This window comes from Macrotis lagotis, chromosome 1, assembly GCF_037893015.1.
Source record: "Macrotis lagotis isolate mMagLag1 chromosome 1, bilby.v1.9.chrom.fasta, whole genome shotgun sequence".
Lineage (NCBI taxonomy): Eukaryota > Metazoa > Chordata > Mammalia > Peramelemorphia > Peramelidae > Macrotis > Macrotis lagotis.
Window position 1 is genome coordinate 447,335,294 of NC_133658.1, and position 21,924 is coordinate 447,357,217.

At 35.0% G+C, this 21,924-nt stretch overlaps 1 protein-coding gene across 13 annotated transcripts in view; it reads left to right on the forward strand.

The window, feature by feature from the left end:
* The window catches only part of MIPOL1 (mirror-image polydactyly 1), a 540,848-nt gene that overhangs the window by 217,164 nt on the left and 301,760 nt on the right, over window positions 1-21,924 (forward strand). The window lies entirely within an intron of this gene.

Genomic DNA, 21,924 nt, shown 5'->3' on the forward strand with positions numbered 1-21,924 from the left:
GTTTCCTTCTCCAGCCCATTTTACAGATGAGGAGTTGAGAGAAAGAGGGTTAAATAACTTATCCAGGGTCACAAAAGTAGTCTGATACTGGATTTGAACTCCAGAAGATAAGTCTTCCTGACTTCAGACTCAGCAATATATCTACTGTGCCACCTAGCTGCCCTGATAGACAATTAGATTAAAAACAATTTACTGTCTTTGGTACATTTGTTTTTTTCTCTTCTTAGGATTTATTTTCTTGCCTTATTTTTCTCTTGAACCCCCTATTCTTTTATTCCTTTAACTCTAATAATATCTGTTTTTTAACTCTCAACTCAATTTCTGTTTGGTCTTATATTCCTACTTTTTGTTCCCATCTTATCAATTTGATTGTTCCTGTTCACATAATTCTTTTTTCCCTTCATTTTAATGTATCTTACTCAGGCATTTATATTTTAATTTTTTTCCTCAAAATTTATTTTCATTTAGCTAAGTCTAAATTACATGTGAACAGTTATTTTATTCTTTATTGTGGAACAAATAAATTTATTTTTTAATTTATTTTAGTCTTTATTTATGGAACAAATAATGACTTGCACAATACAGCACAACAAAAAGTTGATTGCATATAAAATTGCAAATCTACCATGTATAACTATTTCTTTTAAACATATAATAAAGTCACTTTTACATTTCTTTTTTTCCCTTTGTTTTCCTGTTTTTTCTCCTCCCTTCTGTCCTTAAGATGTCTATCACTGGAAACAAATATATAATGTAATATAATATATATAAATATGTAAAATTATTCTATATCAAATTCTACTTATCAACTTTTTCTGGATGCAGATAACATCTTCATAAATCATTTATAGACTAATTATTTTTAGCAGTTATTTAAGACATTTTTGAATTCTACATTATTTCCTTTCTTCCTATCCCTCCCTGCTCCCTGAGAAGGCAAGCAACTTGATATCAATTATACATGTATCATCAATTATTATTTTCATACTATTATTATATTATATTAGTAGATTGTTAATCATGTTTAAAAAAACACAAGCAAAATAAAAATTAAAAGAAAGTAAAAAAAAATTTTTATCTCCATTTGGAGTTTATCAATTCTCTCTGTAAGTGGATAATATTTTTTCAACCTGAGTCTTTTGAAATTATCTGGGATCATTGTTTTGATCAGAATAGCTAAGTCTTTCACAGATGATCAACTTCAGAATACTGATTTTAATGTGCACAAAATGGTAGAGCCCTAGAGATAATTTCAAATTATTTTCCAGACTGGTTGTGCTAGTGTACAGCTACACCAACTGCCCATTAATGTCCCAGTTTTTCCATATATCCTCCAACATTTGTCCTTTTACTTTACAGTCATGTTGGCCAATCTGATAGATGTGAGATGGTATCACAGTGTGTTTACATGAAATTGCCATCAATGGTTTTTGAATATGTAATAAAATTGTGCAAATTTTTTCTTCTTCTCTCCAACTTAGAAATGGCTGCCATTACAGACAAACATATATGTATATTTGCGTGTGTGTGTGTGTGTGTGTGTGTGTGTGTGTGTGTGTATGCATATATATATATGTAAAATTATTCTACATATACTTCTATTTATCAGTTCTTTTTCTGGATACAGATAGCATCTTCCTTCATATGTTAATTTGAATATTTTTAATTGTCAAAATAACTTACTCAAAGGTGTTCTTTTGTATAATGTTCTTCTGGTTCTGCTCATCTTACTCAGCATCAATTCATACAAGTTCCAAGTTTCTCTGATATCACATTCCTCCTGTTTTATAATAGAACCATAGTGTTCCATAACATGCATATCCCACAGTTTGTTCAGTCATTCCCCTATTGATAGACATTCACTCGATTTCCAGTTCATTGCTACCACAGAGCTGCTATGAATATTTTTGTACAAGTGATGTTTTTACCCTTTTTCATGATCTCTTCAGGATATAGACCCAAGTAGTATTTCGGGATCAAAGGGTATGCACATTTTTATGGCCCTTTGGCCATAATTCCAAATTGTTCTCCTGAAATTTTGGATCAATTCACAGCTCCACCAACAATGTATTAGTGTCCCAGATCTCACACATCCCTTCCAAACATTTATCATTGTCCTTTCTGGTCATATTGGTCAATCTGAAAGGCATGAGGTGGACCTCATAGATGCTTTAGTTTGCATTTTTTTAATCAGTAATGATTTAGAGCAATTTTTCATATGATTATAGATAGCTTTGATTTCCTCATCTGCAAATCGACTTTGCATATCCTTTCACCATTTATCAGTTGGGGAAATGGCTTGGTTTTTTTTTTATAAATTTGACTCAGATTTCTATATGTTTTAGAAATGACTCCTTTGTCAGAAATAATATTTTTAAAAAATTGTTTCCCAATTTACTACATTTCTTTTGGTCTTGATTACAGTGCTTTTGTTTGTTGCAAAAGCTTTTTAATGTAATGTGATCAAAATTATTCAGTTTATTTTTAATGAAGTTCTCCATCCTTTCCATGGTCATGAACTGCTCCCCTTTCCATAGATCTAGCAGGTAAACTATTCCTTGTTATCCTAGTTTGCTTATAATATTATCTTTTATGTCTAAATCCTGCATCCATTTTGATCTTATCTTAGTATAGAGTCTACTAAGATGTTGGTCTAATCCAAGGTTCTGCCATATTATCTTCCAATTTTCCCAGTAGTTTTTATCAAATAGTGAGTTCTTATCTAAGGAGCTGGACTCTTTGGGTTTATCAGACAGCAGATTACTATAAGCATTTTCTGCTGTATCTTTTGCACCTAGTCTTTTCCATTATTCCACCACTATTGCTTAGCCAGTACCAGACAGTTTTGATGACTGATGCGTTATAATATTATTTTAGTTCTGGTAAAGCTAAGACACCTTTTGAAATTTTTTCATTAAATGCCTGGATACTCTTGACTTTTTGTTTCTCCATATGAATTATTACAATTTTTCTAGCTCATTTTACTATTTTTTGGTGGTTTGATTGGTATGGAACTAAATAAGTAGTTTGATTTAGGTAGAATTGTCATTTTTATTATATTAGCTTGGCCTCTCCATGAGCAGTTGATATTTGCCCAGTTATTTAAATATGATTTTATTTGTGTGAGAAGTATTTTGTAATTGTTTTCAAAAAGTTTCTGAGTCTGCCTTGGCTGATAGACTTCCAAGTATTTTATATTGTCTGAAGTTATTTTAAATGAGCCTTCTCTTTCTAGCTCTTGTTGCTATATCTTGCTTGATAATATATAGAAATTCTGAGGATTTATGTGGGTTTATTATTTTCTGTGACTTTGCTAATGTTGTTAATTGTTTCCAGTAGCTTTTTTAGATGATTTTTTAGGTTCTCTAGGTATACCATAATGTTATCTGCAAAGAGTGAGAGTTTTGTTTCTTGCTTCCCAATTCTAATTCCTTCGATTTCTTTTTCTTCTCTTTTTTTTCCCTGAAGCTAATATTTCTAATAAAATATTGACATGCAGTGGTGATAATGGGCATTCTTGTTTCGCCGCTGATCTTAATAGGAATGCCTCTAGCGTATCCCCATTGCATATAATGCTTGTTGATGATTTCAGATAGATACTGCTTATGATTCTAAGGAAAATTCATTTATCCCTATGCTCTCTAATATTTTTAGATGGAATGGGTGCTGTATTTTGTCAAAGGCTTTTTCAGTATCTATTGAGATAATCATATGGTTTCTGTTAGGTTTTCTAATAGTTTTCCTGTTATTGAACCAACCCAGAATTCCTGGAATAAATCCTGCTTGATTATAATGATTTTATCATAGTGATAACTTTTTGTAATCACTTTATTAAGATTTTATTTAAGCTCTTTGCATTCATATTCAATAGGGAAATTGGTCTATAATTTTCTTTCTCTATTTTGACTAGAATTTCTGGTGTAGGTATCAGCACCATATTGGTGTCATGGAAGGATTTAGGCAGAGTTCTGTCTTCACCTATTTTTTCAAATAGTTTATATTATTCCTTGCATGTTTTACAGAAATCATTAGTGAATCCATCTGGCCCTGGAGATTTTTTTTCTTAGAGAGTTCATTGATAGTTTGTTTCTTTTTCTGAGCCAGGGTTATATAGGTATATAGGTATTTAGGTTATATAGGTATATAGGTTATATAGGTATTTAATTTCCTCTTCATTTAACCTGGCTAATTATATTTTTTGTAAATATGCATCCATTTCTCTTAAATTATCAAATTTATTGCCATACAGTTTGGGAAAATAGTTCTGATTCATTACCTCATTTTCCTCCCCAGTAGTGGTCATTTTTCATTGAAATTGCTTCATTCATTTAGGAAGATATAGTTTCCTTCCTTATCTCTTTTAATGAGATCTATTTTGCAACTGCTTTGTCTGAGTTAAGGATTGTTACCCCTGCCTTCTTCACTTCAGCTGAAGCATGATATAGATATAGATATATATAGATATATATCTAAATCTATCTATATAGATCTATCTATATCTAAATATATCTATTTATATACATATATACATACATATATATATATATATATGTATATATTCTGCTCCAATCTTTTACCTTTACTCAGTATATGTCTCTCTGCTCCAAATGAGTTTCTTGTAAGCAGCATGTTGTAGGATTCTGGTTTCTAATCCACTCTGCTATTCATTTATGTTTTATGGGAAAGTTCAGTCCATTCAGATTCAACATTATAATTACTAACTCTTTATTGCCCTCCATGCTATCTTCCCTCCGTTTGTATTTTTCCCCCTATTTTTCACCTCCCTATTTATCAGTATTTTGCTTCTGAATACCATCTCCTAAAGAGTGTTTGTTCACTTATATCCAGTCCCCTTCCCCCTTCTTTCCCCTTTCCCTTTCTCCCTTCTTTCTTCCCTTCCTTCTGTCTGTTCCTTTTTTCCCTTCCCCCTCCCCCATTCCCCCCTTAGTACTTGAAAGGTAGGATAAGTTTCTAAACTTAACTGAGTCTGGGTATGTTAATCCCTCTTTTGACCCAAATCTGGGTCAGTTCTCACATCTTCCCTTCTTTCCCTTTATTGCAATAGGTTCTTTGCATTTCTTCATGTAATGTGACTTACCCCATTCAATCTCCTCCATCATCCCATCTCTTTACTGTCCAACCTTTTTAAGGAGATATTGTTTTTAAATCATTCTGTCAGTGTCATGGTCAAGTCGTAAGTGTCCATTATTTCTGGATAAGTATATTATTCTCTCTAATAGAGTTACAGTTCTTGAGGGTCTTCCTCCCAGGTAGGGATATAGCCAGTTCCATCTTTTTGGATAACAGTTTTTTTTCTTTTCCCTTTTTTACATTTTCATATATCTCTTGAATCTCCTGTTTGAAGTCCAAATTTTCTATTTAGCTCTGGTCTTTTCATCAGGAAAAAGTTGGACATCTCTTATTTTGTTAAATGTTCATCTTTTTCCCTGGAAGAGAAGGCTCAGTTTTGCCAGATAGTGAATTTTTGGCTGTGTTCCATACTCCCTTACTCTTCTGAATATCATATTCCAGGCTCTTCGATCCCTCAATATTGATGCAGCCAGGTCCTGAGTAATCCTTATTGTGGCTCTTTGGTATTTAAGTTGTTTCTTTCTGGCTACTTGCAAGATTTTCTCCTTTATTATCTTGCAGTTTTGTTGTTTGACTACAAGGTAAAAGGAAAGCACAATTTATTAGAACCCCCTGAGAACTAAAGATAGACAACAAGATTTGAACTCTGAATGGATTAAACAAGATAAAATTGGATCCTGTTATTTCAAAGAGAGGTAGATTTGATGCAACTGAAATGAAAGTAGGTCTAAGGTTTGGGACAAAAGTAAACCAACTGATAAACCCAAGACTGCTGAGATAGTGGATAAAGTGAAAAATAATACAGCCCTAGTTATTCAGGAGATGGTGCTTTATATATTATCCCTCTACCCCATGTTTTTCTATATGAATAAAGAATTTTTCAGGATTACTGATCCAAAGTATTGCTCCCCTCCCAAAACTCAGCTGGATTCTCAGGGCCCAATTGCTGCCATACCCTTCTACCTCTCATAGAAATAATTATTCTGCTATCAACCAGTAACACTTTACACTTTGGATGAGGAAAGAGAACTAAAGATAGACAACAAGATAATCATATCTGCTTTGCTAACTGTAAACAGTAAAAACTTAGACCTGTAGAAAGGACAGGATTCAAATTATATCATTGGGTGATGATTAGAACTGATCTTAATTTTGGGGTTATATCTTCTGATGTTATTATGTACGAGAAATACTAGGGGATTTTCTAAATGTCACCCAAAATACACAAAAGCAGGTATTGCATTTTAACTTTAGATTCCCTCAGTGTAGTCAAAGAAAAAGGGTTTGTTATGCTACCTTCCTTGGTAGAGCAGAAACATGTTTGAGTATAGTAAATTCTACATACTTGGAGACCCTGTCCAGGACTGACACTGGTACAGTACTGACCAGGACATAGCTCAGACTTTGGCAGTAAATGCTCAATGGCTGTGCACTATTATCCTGCCCCACCAGGTTACACTATCAAAATCAGTTTTCAAAATTATTTAACACTTCAGTAATAGCGTGCAAATTGATACCAATATCTCTCATTTGTCTAGTTGAACCAAACTTTCTTTACAGAATTTCCATAGCTTAATGCAAAAGGAAAATAGAGACACCTTACTACTAGTAACCTAGAAGTGTGCAGAAGTTTCTCCACCTGCATTCCCATAGAACATTGGCTTATGGACCACGCAGATAATGTGCAATGTACTAGATCTGCATGTATTGGAACTGTGATATACTTTAAAATTATAACCTCTGATAAATTATGTAACTTCCATGTAATGCCTTTTATAATGCATTCATATTTTTCTCTTCCTCATGTTAATACAAAGTATATAGATTCTATGAATCTATATACTTCATCTGGAAGATTAGTATACTTTGTGATAAAGGGTTAGTATTTGGAATGAATATGCAGCCCATGGAGCCTTGCCTGCTTAATCACTCCTCCAACCTTTGTGATTTAACCTTGTATCTTTTATCTAATTTCTCTTTGCAATGTGATCTACTCCCTGATCTATTCCTTATATCTAATAATCACACTGAGCTTGATGCTGTAAACAGAAAGGTGCATTTTGACATTGTTTTGCTCCATTGTCAGGGTGATGATTATTGTTTTTCCCCTGATATTGTGGATGATGATTTTTGCTTCTCTTCTGATATTGTAGGGGATGTGACTTTGAAATTTTTTCCACAGGGCAGCATGATATTTTTGCTTTTCCCCGATACTGTAGGGGATGTGATTTTTACTTTTTCCATAATATCATGGGGGGTGTTATGTGATATTTTCTTTCCCCGTACTATTGTAGAGAATGTGATTTACATTATTTTTTTCTTTTTTCCCTGATATTTTAGGGGATGTGATGATGAATTTTCCTTTTCCTCTGATATTATATGGGATGACATTGATTTTCTCCTGATGTTGTGGGGAATGTGCTTTTTGAACTTGATTCTCCAACTTTTACCTCCACCTTTATAATCTTTAATGAATATTCTTAGCTCTTCAGCAATTACTTCTAAAGAATCAAATGAATCAATGACCATTGAATACAATTCATATTGTTGCTGGAAAATTAATAAGTACTTCACATTTAGTTATCTCAGATATTATGAATCATTAGTATGATTTTCTTTTTAAGTCACCTTAGGATGAAAGATATTTGTCATCTTTAGCAATACCTATACTGGTATTTGCTTTGATCCAAATAATATATTTATGTAAAATGAAAAGAATATATATAAAATTTACCCTCAAAATCTATTTAACCTATAATATGGGCATGTCAAATCTTAAGGCCAAATGAAGAATTCATAAAGAAAACTCTGTCATGTCCCCCAAATAATGGATCACCTGAATGACCCCCTTACCCAAAGGCCAGCCCCAAATCACTAGAAGTCTGAAGAGCCTGGCCAGGATTCTTGCTTGTTTGGGAAACAATAGGATGAACTGCTACCCTGCGAAATCATAGCACCTTCTCCTGTCTTTGGCATATTGCCTTCTTTGTGAGGAGGGTCTATTTAAGGCTCATACAGGGAAAGGGAACTTTGGAATCCAGTTCCTACAGAGGTTGGTCTTTGAGTAACTTTCCCAATCAGACCCTGAAAAGGACCTAATATTGATTGACAACTGTATTCAACTATGTTAATTGAGACTTCAAGGTTTAGTAAATATAGACTTCCCAACCCCTTCACCCTTCCTTCCTGCAAGGGGTGGCAGCAGGGTCAGGGGTGAGGTGCTGGACTGCCCCCCAGAGGGCTGCTTGAGAATGCAGCCCAAAGAGGGGTAGATTTCCTGCTCTCAGGAGGCTTTGAAAAGAGGATTGGAAAGCCCTGATAGGAAAAGGTCACCACCTTGTGTTTAAAGAAAAAAGAAACTATGGGAGAATAATTTAATCACCTACATTTTGTAACAAGTCTTGAGAATTTGTGTGTTAAGAAGGAAAATGTATTTGGGATAAATTGTATTTAAAGGAATTTGAGAATATTGAATCATATATAATCTACTGATTTCTTTTGGGGAAGAGATATTGTACTCAATTTTGTAATCTGATTTGTTTTGATGTTAAATTGATATTGATAATTGTCAACAATCTCACGAGGTCTTTTTTTGGTAAAGGAAGAAAGTTTGTAATCTTTGTCTCATCATTTATCCTATGTTTATGAAAGGAAATATATAATTTCTAAATTTCTGATTGTGCTGCTTCAAAGTCCTACAATGATTTTGGAAGCTCCCCATGCATAGTATATTAGTGATGGTAATGTTTATGATCATAGTACTTCAGCTGTGGTATTGTCTGAGAGTAATCCACCCTCTTGCAGATGGCTTAAAGGAAATTTGCCTCAAAAAACTGAAATGGGGGATTTGTAAGAAAGTGTTGAAGATCAAGGAGAGGTCCTTGCCTGTCTGGGAATGGCCTAGAGGCATCTTGCCCAGGTTTATACTTGGCCTAATCTTCTGGGTGGCTCTCTGGATCTTCTTATCTATTCTTCCTGTTTGGCACTTCCTGGAGCATTTGTGTTTAACCCTAAACTGGCTATAGCATCATTGTGTGAGAAGTACTAGCCTGAAGAAGTAAAATTTACCATCTGATATCCACTAGCTGGGAGGTATTTGTTTGATTTGCTAATTGAAGAACTCCAAGTGAATTGGGGGTAAACTAGGGACTAAGAGGATATTTAAGGTCTGGTATTTGATAAAATAAAGGAGAACTAGTCATGTTTATCTCCCTCCTCTTCAATGTTCCTCTGAGAGGAATATTAGTGATGAGGAAACAGATAAGTTAGCCTGCCAGGAACTCAACATTCCTTGATCTCCTAGTTTGCTTATAATATTGTTTTTTATGTCTAAATCCTGTATTCATTTTGATCTTTTCTTGGTATAGGGTGTGAGGTGTTGGTGTGATCCAAGTTTCTGCCATACTAATGTGCAATTTTCCCAACAGTTTTTATCAAAGAGAGAGTTTTTATCCAAAATTGGACTTTTTGTGTTTATCAAACAGTAGATTACTATAATCAAGTCCTGCTATTTGCACCTAGTCTATTCCACTGATCCATGACTCTGTTTCTTAGCCAGTACCCGAAAGTTTTGATGACTGATGTGTTATAATCCAGTTTTAGATCTGGTAGGGCTAAGCTACCTTCTTTTGTACTTTTTTTTCATTAAATCCCTGAAAATTCTTGACTTTTTATTTCTCATATGAATTTACTTACAATTTTTTATAACACATTAATTTTTTGGAATTTTGATTGGTAGGACACTGAACAAGTTGTTTAGTTTTGGTAGAATTTTCATTTTTGTTATATTAGCTCAACCTATCCATGAGCAACTGATTTTTGCCCAGTTATTTAAATCTGATTTTATTTGTGTGAGAAGTGTTTTGTAATTGTTTGCAAAAAGTTTCTGAGTCTGAATTGGCAGGTAGACTCCCAAGTATTTTATATTGTCTGAAATTATTTTAAATGAGCTTTCTCTTTCTAGCTCTTGTTGCTATATCTTGCTGGTAATATATGGAAATCCTGAGGATTTATGTGGTTTATTTTTTTCTAAGATTTTGCTAAAGTTGCTTATTATTTCTAGTACTTGATTAGATTGTTTTTTTGGAGTCTCTAGTTATACCATCATGTCATCTACAAAGAGTGAGAGTTTTGTCTCTTCCTTCCCATTTCTAATTCCTTTAATTTCTTTTTCTTCTCTTATTGCCAAAGCTAACATTTCTAATACAATATTGGATAGTAGTGTTGATAATGGACATCCTTGTTTCACCCTGATCTTATTGGGAATGCCTCTCTATGCTATCCCCAATGCATATAATGCTTATTGATGGTTTCAGATTGATATTGCTTATTATACTCAGGAACAATCCATTATTCCTATGCTCGCTAGTGCTTTTTAAGTAGGAATGGATGCTGTATTTTGTCAAAAGCTTTCTCAGCATCTATGGAGATAATCATATGATTTCTGATGGGTTTGTTATTTATATAATTAATTATACTGGTAGTTTCCTTATACTGAACTAACGCTGCATTCCTGAGATAAATCCTACTTGTTCATAATGTATTTTCCTAGTGATACCTTGTTGTACTCATTTTGCTAAGATTTTATTTATGATTTTTGCATCTATATTCATCAGGGACATAAGTCTATAATTTTCTTTCTGTTTTAGCTCTTCCTGGTTTAGGTATCAGCACCATATTGCTGTCATAGAAAGAGTTAGGTAGAGTTCTGTCTTCACCTGTTTTTCCAAAGAGTTTATATAGAATTGAAACTAAGTTGTTCCTTAAATGTAAAATAGAATTCACTTGTGAGTTCATCTGGCCCTGGACATTTTTTCTTTGGGAGTTCCTTAATGGCTTGTTATATTTCTTTTTCTAAGATAGTGTTATTTAGGAATTTAATTTCCTCTTCATTTAACCTGGGCAACTTATATTTTTGTAAATATTTATCCATTTCACTTAGATTATGAAATTTATTGGCATAGAGTTGGGCAAAATAATTATGAATTATTACTTTAATTTCCTCCTCATTGGTGGTGAATTCACCTTTTTCATTTATAATACTAGCAATTTGGTTTTTCTTTCTTTATTTTAATCAAATTGACCAGAGAGTCATCAATTTTATTGGTTTTTTTCATAAAACCAACTCTTGGTTTTATTTATTAGTTCAATAGTTTTCTCACTTTCAATTTAATTATTTTCTCCTTTAATTTTTAGAATTTCTAATTTAGTATTTAATTGGGGGTTTTTAATTTGTTCTTTCTCTATTTTTTTAGTTGCATATTTAGTTCATTAATTTCCTCTTTCTCTAATTTATTCATTTAAAGATATAATATATGCCCTGGCAGCTGCCTTGAGTGCATCCCATAGGTTTTGGTATGTTGTTTCATTATTGTCATTATCTAGGATGAAATAATTCTTTCCGTAATTTGTTGTTTGATCCACTCATTCTTTAAAATGAGGTTATTTAGTTTCCAATTAGCCCCAGACCCTCAGTCCCACAACCAATGCCCCTGGGGCCCAGTTGGTTCTTGGCCCAAAGCTCCCACAGTAAATGACTCCGTGGCTGCTTCTAGGCTAGTCCTGCTCTCAGGCTCTCATTCCATCTTGTCTTCCTGACAGTCTCTGCTTTCAGCACCTGGCTTCCCCATGATCCCAGAAGACCAACCTTGAGATGAATATTCTTTTCCTAGCTTCTCTTTCTGGGTTTTGTTTGATCAGATTCCTATTAAGAACTTTGTTTCATTTTATATATGAGGGAAGATCAGGAGATTTTAGCACACTGACTTTCTTCTCTCAGCCATCTTGGCCATAATTCTTCTCTATAATTTAATTTGAATGTTATTTCAAATGACTTGGAGGAGAATATTGGGAGAACTCAACTGAGTGCTTTCTCTACTCTGCCACCTTACCTTTACATCTCGAAATTTTAATATTTTCTAAAATAGTATTTCTACGAAGAGAAAATGTGGTAGTAATCAGTCAACAGTAACTGATTAATCTTCTATATCCTTTCCAGTTCTGTGTGAGTTGTCATGAGAACTGTGTTAGTTCTCCCTAGATGAATCCTTAGGATTTCTCTTCAAGGTTTGTTAGCCCTTTTGCTGTTAAGGATTTCTTTGATAGTTTGTATACCCCTTCAACAAATAAGGTTTTTAAATATATACAGTAAAATAAAAAATATTACAAAGAAAACCAATTATTGAAGTTCAGTTGTTAAAATATTTAAAAACACAAGATCATAGACCTGTGGTAAAGAAATTCTGCCTTAGAACAAAGTGATCGATTACTTACAGTGTTAGTAAAATATAGTGGAAAAGAAATTATATTTATAATCATAGTGACCGAATTCAGATTTCTCTTTCTTCTTAATCATTAGGGTAAGCCAACTTAGATTCTGATTTCCTCATCTGCAAAATATAGGGATTTTATTATATAAACTAAAATTTCCTTTTCAGTTTCATAGGTGTTGATCGTAGAAATGATTCCTATTCCCTTCATAACTTAAATTCTACTTGAGTAGAAAAAAAAATTTAAAGTAAAAAATAAATGACATAAAATTTAGCAAAAAAAAATTAACTTTAAAAATATATAGTAATTTGGGGTGGAGCCAAAATGGCAACATGCAAAGAGTTTGTCTTAGGTGCTCTCTCTATAATATTTCAAAAATCATAAAATTATGGTTATAACTAAATTTTCAAGAGACAGAACCCACAGAAAGACCTAGTGAGGCAATTCTCCAGAACAGGCTAACTTGGAAAATAGTGGAAAGGCTCCATTCCACAAGGTTAAAGGAGGCGGCCCGCCAGATTGAACCGCCCAGAGGTAGCCCCTGGGCACCTGGGAGCCACGGCTCATGGCAGTGGGGGCAGTTTCCTGACCTACACCCCGGGGAGCACCAGGCACTACTTGGAAGATCAGTGGGGAACCTCAGCCAGAGCGAGCTCCTGAAGCCCAGTCCTCAGGGCACTCAGGGAGTAGAGGTGGTAGTGGCAGCCCAGATAGCAGGAGCCCCCAGGCAACTGAGCCTTGAATGCTCAGCCTACCAAAGGTAGAGGAGTGGCTAGAGATTTCTGAGGTCTGTCCTCTGTACCTGGAACAGGACTCTGGGGCTGTGACCACATTCAGTACCTGATTCCAGTCTAGGCCCCCCTCAGAACATCAACCCCCCCCCCCCTCCCCACCTCAGCCTGGTGGCAGAGGGGTGTGCTTGTGGTCATTCACAGACCAGGAGGGAAGACAGAGCTTCACACATTGAGATCCTAGTGGGGGGTCCCAGTAATACTCAAAAGCTCAGGAAGCACCCCAAAACCAGACACAGGCTGGAGAAATGAGTAAACAAAGAAAAAAGAGGAACACCATTGAGAAATACATTGTGGTCCCCAGAAGGATCGGAATATTCAATCTGAAGATAAGGAAGTACAAGCTTCTCCATCTGAAGACTCCAAGAAAAACAGGAATTGGGCTTAGACTATGACAGAGTTCAGAAAAGATTTTGAAAATCAAGTAAGGGGGATAGAAGAAAATTTGGGAAAAGAATTGAGAAAGATACAGGAAAAATATGAAAAAGAAGTCAGCACTGTAGTCAAGGAGATCGAAAAAAATGCTGAAGAAAATAACATGTTAAAAACCAGTATAAGTCAAATGGATAAAACAATTCAAAAAGTTATTGAGGAGAAGAATGCTTTAAAAAGCAGAATTGGCCAGATGGAAAAAGAAATAAGAAAGCTTTCTGAGGAAAACAAATCCTTCAGATGTGGAATGGAACTAAAGGAAGCTGTGGACTTTGCACAATACTTCAACACCAAAAGAATGAAAAATTAGAAGAAAATGTGAAACATCTCATTGAAAAATAGCTGATCTAGAAAACAGATACAGGAAAGATAATTTAAATTTTTGGGTGGATACCTGAAAGTCATGATCAGGAAAAGAGCCTTGACCTCATGTTTAAAGAATTCCTCAGGAAAATTGCCCAGATATCCTAGAAGCAGAGGACAAAGTAGAAATTGAGAAAATCCACCAATCTCCCTTGGAAAGAGATCCCAAAAAAACAACCCTCAGGAATATTATAGCCAAGTTCAAGAACTCCCAAGTCAACAAGAAACTATTTATTACAAGTAGCCAGAAGGACACAATTCAGATATCATGGAGCTGCAGTCAGGATCACACAGGACTTAGCAGCAACTACATTAAGGACTTGTAGGTCTTGGAATATAATATTCTGGAAGGCAAAAGAGCTTGGAATGCTACCAAGAATCAACTACCCAGCAAAACATCCTCTTCCAGGGGAAAACATGGACTCTCAATGAACTAGGGGAATTTCAATTGTTCCTGTTCAAACAACCAGAGCTGAACAGAAAGTTTAATCTTCAAATACCAGACTCATGTGAAGCATAGAGAGCAGAGGAGAAGGGTAAAATATGAGGGACTTGATGATGAAGAGCTGCTTGTATTCCTGCATAGAGAAATGGTACTGATAATACTCATATGAAACTTCTCATTTAATAGAGTAGGTAGGAGCTTTAATACATGAAGCAGAGGAGATAGCTGAATTTGAAAATATAATATATTGTAAAAATGGAGTCAGTGGCTAAAAGGGAAATGTAATGGGAGTAAGAGAAAGGAGAGGTGGAATAGGCTAAGATATTTCATACAATAAGGTTTTTTTTTATTGCAATGAGCTATTGCAGTAATATGGAAGCGGGGAAGACAAGGGGGAATGAGGGAAACTTCAGGCTCATCAGAGGTGGTTTGGAGAGGAAACAACATATATACTCAATGGGGTATAGACATCTAGAGTAAGAAGTAGAGAAGGGGGACAGGATGAAGGGGAGGATGTGAGTGATGGAGGAGAGTGTGTACCATGGGGAAGAGTGCTCTGATATAACACATTTACTTTATTTACTTCTTGCTAGGGGCTGGAATTGGATGGTCTGTCCAGGGCCACAGGGCCAGGTGGTGGGGCTACAGGGCCGGGTGGTGGGGCCACAGGGCCGAGTGGTGGGGCCACAGGGCCAGGTGGTTGCTGGGCCTTAGGGGTGGTCTGTGGGCCTTAGGGGTGGTCTGTGGGCTCGGGTCTTCCTGGCCCCAGGGCCGGTGATCAGTCTGCTGCACCACTCAGCTACCCTACAGCACATTTAAGAAGAGGGACATAAGGGCAGCTAGGTGGCATAGTAGATAAAGCACTGGCCCTGGAGTCAGGAGTACCTGGGTTCAAATCTGGTCCCAGACACCTAGCTGTGTGGCCTTGGGCAAGCCACTTAACCCCATTTGCCTTGCAAAAAAAAAAAAAAATCTAAAAAAAAAAAGAAGAAGAGGGACAGAGTGAAAGGAGAGAGAAAATATAGTATATGGTAGTGGGGAAGTATGAATGGAGGGAGTTGTGATCAGCAATGGCAGCATTGGAAAAATATGGAAGTAGCTTTTGTGATGGAATTATCTTAAAGAATGTGATCACCCATGACAGAGCTAGTGGCATTTTAACAAAGACTGAAGTACATTTTTTTAAGTTATTTTTTTTTATTTTTTCTCCTTCCTTTACTTTGTTGCTCATGAGGATCTATATTTTGGGGGGAGGGGTATTATGTTTAGTCTTAAACAAGAATATTTTAGTAATCTATAAAATGACATTTGTACAAAAATAAAAAAATAAATATAATAATAATTTTTTTAAAATATAGTAATTCATCTATAAATGAATTACTTCAAATTGAATCATATTTCCAGTTTTTGTAGCATTAAAATGCCTTTGCAAGAATAATCTTACTTTCTTCTTCCCCTTCACTAATATCCATTTATTTGGAATATTGAGTGTGTTCAGGGAAGAGAGTCTCCTCTGGAGAAAGGGCTGCCAAAATCTTTTCAGGGTTTCTTGCCACCTTTGGATTCCACCTGATTCACTCAACTCTAGCCTATGACTCAATGAAGCTATAGCACATCCAGTGGTCATACCTTGATAAACCATTTCAGCAAATGGGCTGAAGCCAGATTGAGAGTAACTAAGGGGTCTCAAACCCTTCAGTGAGTTGAAGAAGTATCTTCCTCAAGGATGTGAAAACTTCCCCCAGGAGCTTGACTTCTAACTTGAAGGTGTTTGGAGCAGGTGTTATGGAATGCTTAGAGCTTCATTAGACATTGAACACACCAAGGTCATCCTTTGCATCTTGAGCCATCAACCCTCATCTTAAATTTTGTCTTGTCATTGGACTTTGATGGCTTTGGAAGTTAGAGTGAGGAAAGATAAGTTTGTGAACCTTTGCCTTACTTAAATATAATTTCTACACAAATCCAAAGATATCACCTTTAACATTTTACTTATTTTAATATCCTGTGATGACAGGCAAGTGATGAAGAAGCATTGAGGATGTCCAGGGAATTATAGTCACAACCCTGAAAATAGGTGCTCCAGGCCATATGGTCATCTTCCCATTGAACTGAAGCAGCACTGGATTGGGCAGGCAGCCATTTTAAAAGACTGTACTGTTCACCTCCTAGTGGGAGGAAAGGGCTAGAAAAGGTGCCCTACAATTCTCAGGTGAAGAAATCAAAGCAAATTATAGTCATATAAAAAATTCCTCTAAATCATTATTGATTAGAGAAATGCAAATGAAAATATCTCATCTATCAGATTGGCAATATGACCAGAAAGGAAAATGATCAATGTTGGAGGGGATGTGTGAAAACTGGGACATTAATTGCATTGTTGGTGGACCTGTGAAATGATCCAGCCTTTCTGGAGAGCAATTTGGAATTTTGCCCAAAGAGCAATAAAATTGTGCATACCTTTAATTCAACCATTCCATTAGGTCTATATCCTGAAGAGATCATGAAAAAGGGTAAAAATCCACAAATACAAAAAATATTCATAAGAACTCTTTTTTTGTAATAGCAAGGAATTGGAAACTGAGGAAATGCCCATCGTTTGGGAAATGGCTGGACAAAATGTGATGTGATAAAACACTAAGAAATCTTGAGGGATGACATTTCAGAAAAACTTGGAAATACTTGCATAAATTGATGTGAAGTGAAATGAACAGAACCAGAATAATTTTATACACACTTAGAACAAGTAGGGGTGATGATCAACTAGGATGGACTTGTTTATTTGAGTAGTGCATTAATCAAAATGATTTTTAAAAGTCTAAAGTTACAAAATACCATCCATATCTAGAGAGGGAACTCTGGAGTTTAGATGAAGACCAAAAACTTATTATCTTCAGTTTTTCAATGTTGTTTTATATATCAGGGCATTTTTTTTCTCTCTAACATTTTCTTTCTTCCATTTGAATTTGATTCTTCTTTCACAACCTGATCAAAATGGATCTATTGTTTAACATGTTTATAAAGATAGAACTTATATCAGATTGCTTTCTGTCAGGAAAAAGGGAGTGAGGGAAAAAAGTATAAAACTCAAAATCTTTTGTATGTCAAGAAAAGGAGTGAACAATAGGCTAATGACAATGCAATTGCAACTTGCAGGAAAGGACTGCACCACCATCATCAGTGCATATGCTCCCACTCTGAAAAACCTTCACAAGATAAAAAAAAATTATGAAGATCTGGAGATCCTCATCATCCATGTGCTAATTCTGAGTGACATTAATGTAAGAGTAGGCAAAAGCTACTAGAAATGACAGAATCTTTAGGAGGAATGGAGTTAGAAACCTCCAGCAGCCATAAGTACTGAAGACTTGTATATCTCTTGACCTTCTTATTACCAACACTGTCTTCCATGCAATAAAAATTCATGGATGTATCCTTGCATTAGACATTGCTATTTGATGAACTATCATTGTAAAGAGAAGAGACAGATAGCATGTAAGAGTGATGATGAAGGTGATATGTAGTGCAGTGTGCTGGACCCATAGACTTATGCTCTCTAAGCTAAACAGTCACATTCAAAAAAAGAAGACGCCTCAAGGCAAGATAATTACCAGAAGCCTTTTTTTCTAATTGATATTTTATTTTATTTTCCAATTATACTTTATGGGAATTTTTCAACATTCATTCCTTTGCTTATTTATAAGTTATACCTTTTTCTACCACCCTACCTTTCCACCCCACTCCCTCTGGTGGGAAAAAGTCTGGTAAAAGTTGTTTATGTACTTTTGTGTTTAACATGTTTGCATATTATTCATTTTGTGAATGAGGAATTAGGGCAAAGGGAAAATAAATAAAACCATGGAATAGGAAACAAAAACATAAGAGAAGTTTTAAAAAAAAGTGAACATAGTATCCATTCAGATTCTATGGGTTTTTGTTTTTGTTGTTGTTTTGTTTTTTCCCCCACTGGATGTGGAGGGCACTGTCCACAACAGATTTCTCAGGGTTGTCCTAAAACTATGAAATGCTGAGGGGAACTGCATCCATCATAGGTGATCAGCTCACAGTGTTCTTCATTTTTATAGTGTTCTCTTGGTTCTGTTCCCTTCATTCAGCATCAATTCATGTAATTCACTCCATGCTTCTCTGTTACATTCATATACCACAACTTGTTCAGTCATTCCCCAACTGATGGGCATTCCTTCAGTTTCCAATTCTTTGCCACTATTAAAAAAAACCCAACTCTAAATATTTTGAACATGTGGGCCTTTTCCCATTTTTATGGTTTATTTTGGATATAAACAATACTGGTATTGTTTGGGCAAAGTTATGATAAGTTTTATTGCTCTTTGGAATAGCTGGATTAGTTCAAACATCAACAACAGTACAATCTTCCCAATCTTCACATTATATTGATCATTCTTCCTTTTTGTCATCTTGGCTAATCTGATAAAGTGTGAGATGGTAACCCATGGTTGTTTTAACTTGTATTTTTCTATTCAATAATAATTTGGAACATTTTTTCATATAATTACATATAGCTTTAATTTCTTCATTTGAAAACCGCCTGTTCAGATCATTTGACCATTTATCAATTGGGAAATGATTTTTAACTTTATAAACTTGATTCAATTCTCTATATAATTTAGAAATGATACCTTTATCAGTACCCCTAGCTGTGGAAATTATTTCCCAGTTTTCTGTTTTTCTTCTAATCTTGGCAGGATTGGTTTTAATACAGAATCTTTTAAATTTAATATAATAAAGAAAATCATCCATTTTGCAATTTATCATGTACTCTAATTATTGTTTGGTCATAAATTTCTTCCCTCTCAGATCTGACAAATAGAGTATTTCTTGATTTCTTAATTGTTCTATGGTATCTCCCTTTATGTCTAAATCCTGTACCTATTTTGACCTTATTTTAGCTATAGAATATGAAGTGTGGATTTATATCTTGTTTTTGCCATACTATTTTCCAGGTTTTCCTGCAGTTTTTGTTAAATAGTTCTTATCCCAGAAGATAATGTCTTTGGTTTTTCAAGCAATGAATTGCTGTGGTCATTTTAGGTACTTTTGTACCTAACTTAATCCACTGGTCCATTACTCTTTTTTTGCAGGGAGGGGGATTGTAAGGTAATGGAGTTAAATGACTTGCATGAGGTCAAATAGCTAGGTTATTATTTTGCTTAGATTTATTTAATTCTGAGAGTGAGGTTCAGGTTCCCCCTCTAATATAGTTTTGCTGTTTATGTCTTCCTGTAACTCATTGAGTTTTTCCTCTAAGAATTTAGATGCTGTACCTTGGTGCATTCATGTTTAGTATTGAAATTAATGTATTAATATCTACACTACATTTTAGGAGCATGTAATTTCCTTCCTTGACTCAATGAAATCTATTTTTGCAATTACTATGTCTGAGAAAAGGAATGCTACTCCTGCTTTTTTCACTTCATTTGAATCATAGTATTTTCTGCTCCAGCCTTTTACCTTACTTTGGTGTATTTTTCTGTTCCAAATGCAAGCAGGGTATTGTAGGATTCTCTATTCTGCTATCTGCTCCCATTTTATGGAATATTTCATCACATTCCAATTTATTATCTCTCCTCCATTTGTACTTTTTCCCCCGCCTTTCACTCTATCCCTCCTTACCAGTTTTTTGCTCCTAAATACTGCTTCCCTCAATATGTTCCCCCCTTCTATCAGCCACCCTCCCTTTTCTTCCCTCTTTTCCTTTTCGCCTTCATCCTTCCTTCTCTTCTATTTATCTCTTCTTTCCTTCCCCCCCCTTACTCCTCCTAATACTTAAAAGTCAGATAAATTTCTAAACCCAGTTGAGTGTGTGCTATTCCCTCTCTGAGCCAAATCCACCGAGAGTAAGATTCAAGCAGTTCTCACACTCTCCCTTCTTTCCCTCTGCTGTAATAGGTCCTTTATGCCTCTTCATATGATGTAATTTAACCGATTCTCCCTTCCTATTCTTGTCTCATTACATTCATCCTCTTTTTTTTTGATGTCTTAATTTTTTATATCATTTTGTCAGAATCAGTTCAGGTCTATCTCTTCAGCCCAAGTATATTTCCTCTAAATAAAGTTACAATTCACAAGAGTTATGAGAATCTTCCTCCCACATAGGGAAGTAACCCGTTTAATCCCATTGAAAGGCATTCTTCTTCTTTTCCTGTTTTCCTTATCATGTATTTCATGGGTTTCCTGTTTGAAGATTAAATTTTCTGTTTATCTCTGGTCTTTTCAATAGGAAAGTTTGTGAAGTCACCTATTTTGTTAATTGTCTGTCTTTTCTCTTTCAATTTTGCTGGACAATTGATTCATAGTTGTAATCTAAGTTCCTTTGCCCTACAAAATATCATATTCCAGGCCCTTTGATCTATTGTCAATGCAGCCAGGTCCTATGTTGTAATGCCTGTGACTCCTTGGTATTTGAATTGCTTCTTTTTGACTGCTTGCAGGATTTTCTCCTTGATCTGTTAACTCAGGAGTTTGGTTACAATATTCTTTGGCATTTTAGTTTGGATCCCTTTCAGAAAGTCACTGGTGGTTTCTTTATTTTTTTGGTAGAGTTTTTTTTTTTGTATATAGAAAAATATTTTGTTTTCCAATTATATATACATATATATATGTATATATAATAGTAGTTTCTACCTATTATTTTTAAAATTTTGAATTTTACAAATTTACCCCATCCTCCCTTCCCTCCTCTTTCCCTCCACAGAAAGCGATATGATAATCTTTACATTGTTTCCATACTATGCATTGATAAAAATTGAGTATGTTGAGAGAAAAAAACATATCCTTGGGGAAGAAATAAGATATTAGAGATAGCCAAATTATGTAGTACAGAAGACAACTTTTTTTGAAAAATTTTAGATAAATTAGTCTTTCTTTAAACTTCACAGTTCTTTCTTGGGATGTCTCAGATACCCTAAAATTGTCCCTGATTATTGCATTGATGGAATGTGCAAGTCCATTAAGGTTGATCATCATCCCCAATTTGCTGTTACAGTGTTCAATGTTCTTCTGGTTCTACTCAACTTGCTGAACATCAGTCCATGCAAGTCTTTCCAGGCTCCTCTGAAACCCCATCCCTACTGACTTCTAATAGAACACTGGTATACCATAACATACACATACCATAATCTGTTTAGACGTCCCCCATTGATGGATATCCCCTCATTTTCAAATGCTTTCCCACCACAACAAGAGATGCTGTGAATAATTTTATACAAGTGATGGTTTTTTTACCCTTTATTATGATCTCTTCAGGGAATAGATCTAGTAGTGGTATTGCTGGATCAAAGGATATGCACATTTTATTGCCCTTTGGGCATAATTCCAAATTGTTCTCCAGGAAGGTTGGTTCAGTTCATAGATCCACAAACAATTCATTGGTGTCCCAGATTTCCCATATCTCTTCCAAACATTGATCATTATCCTTTCTGCTCATATTGGTTGATCTGAGAGGTGTGACATCAGAGATGTTTTAATTAGCATTTCTCTGACCAGTAATGATTT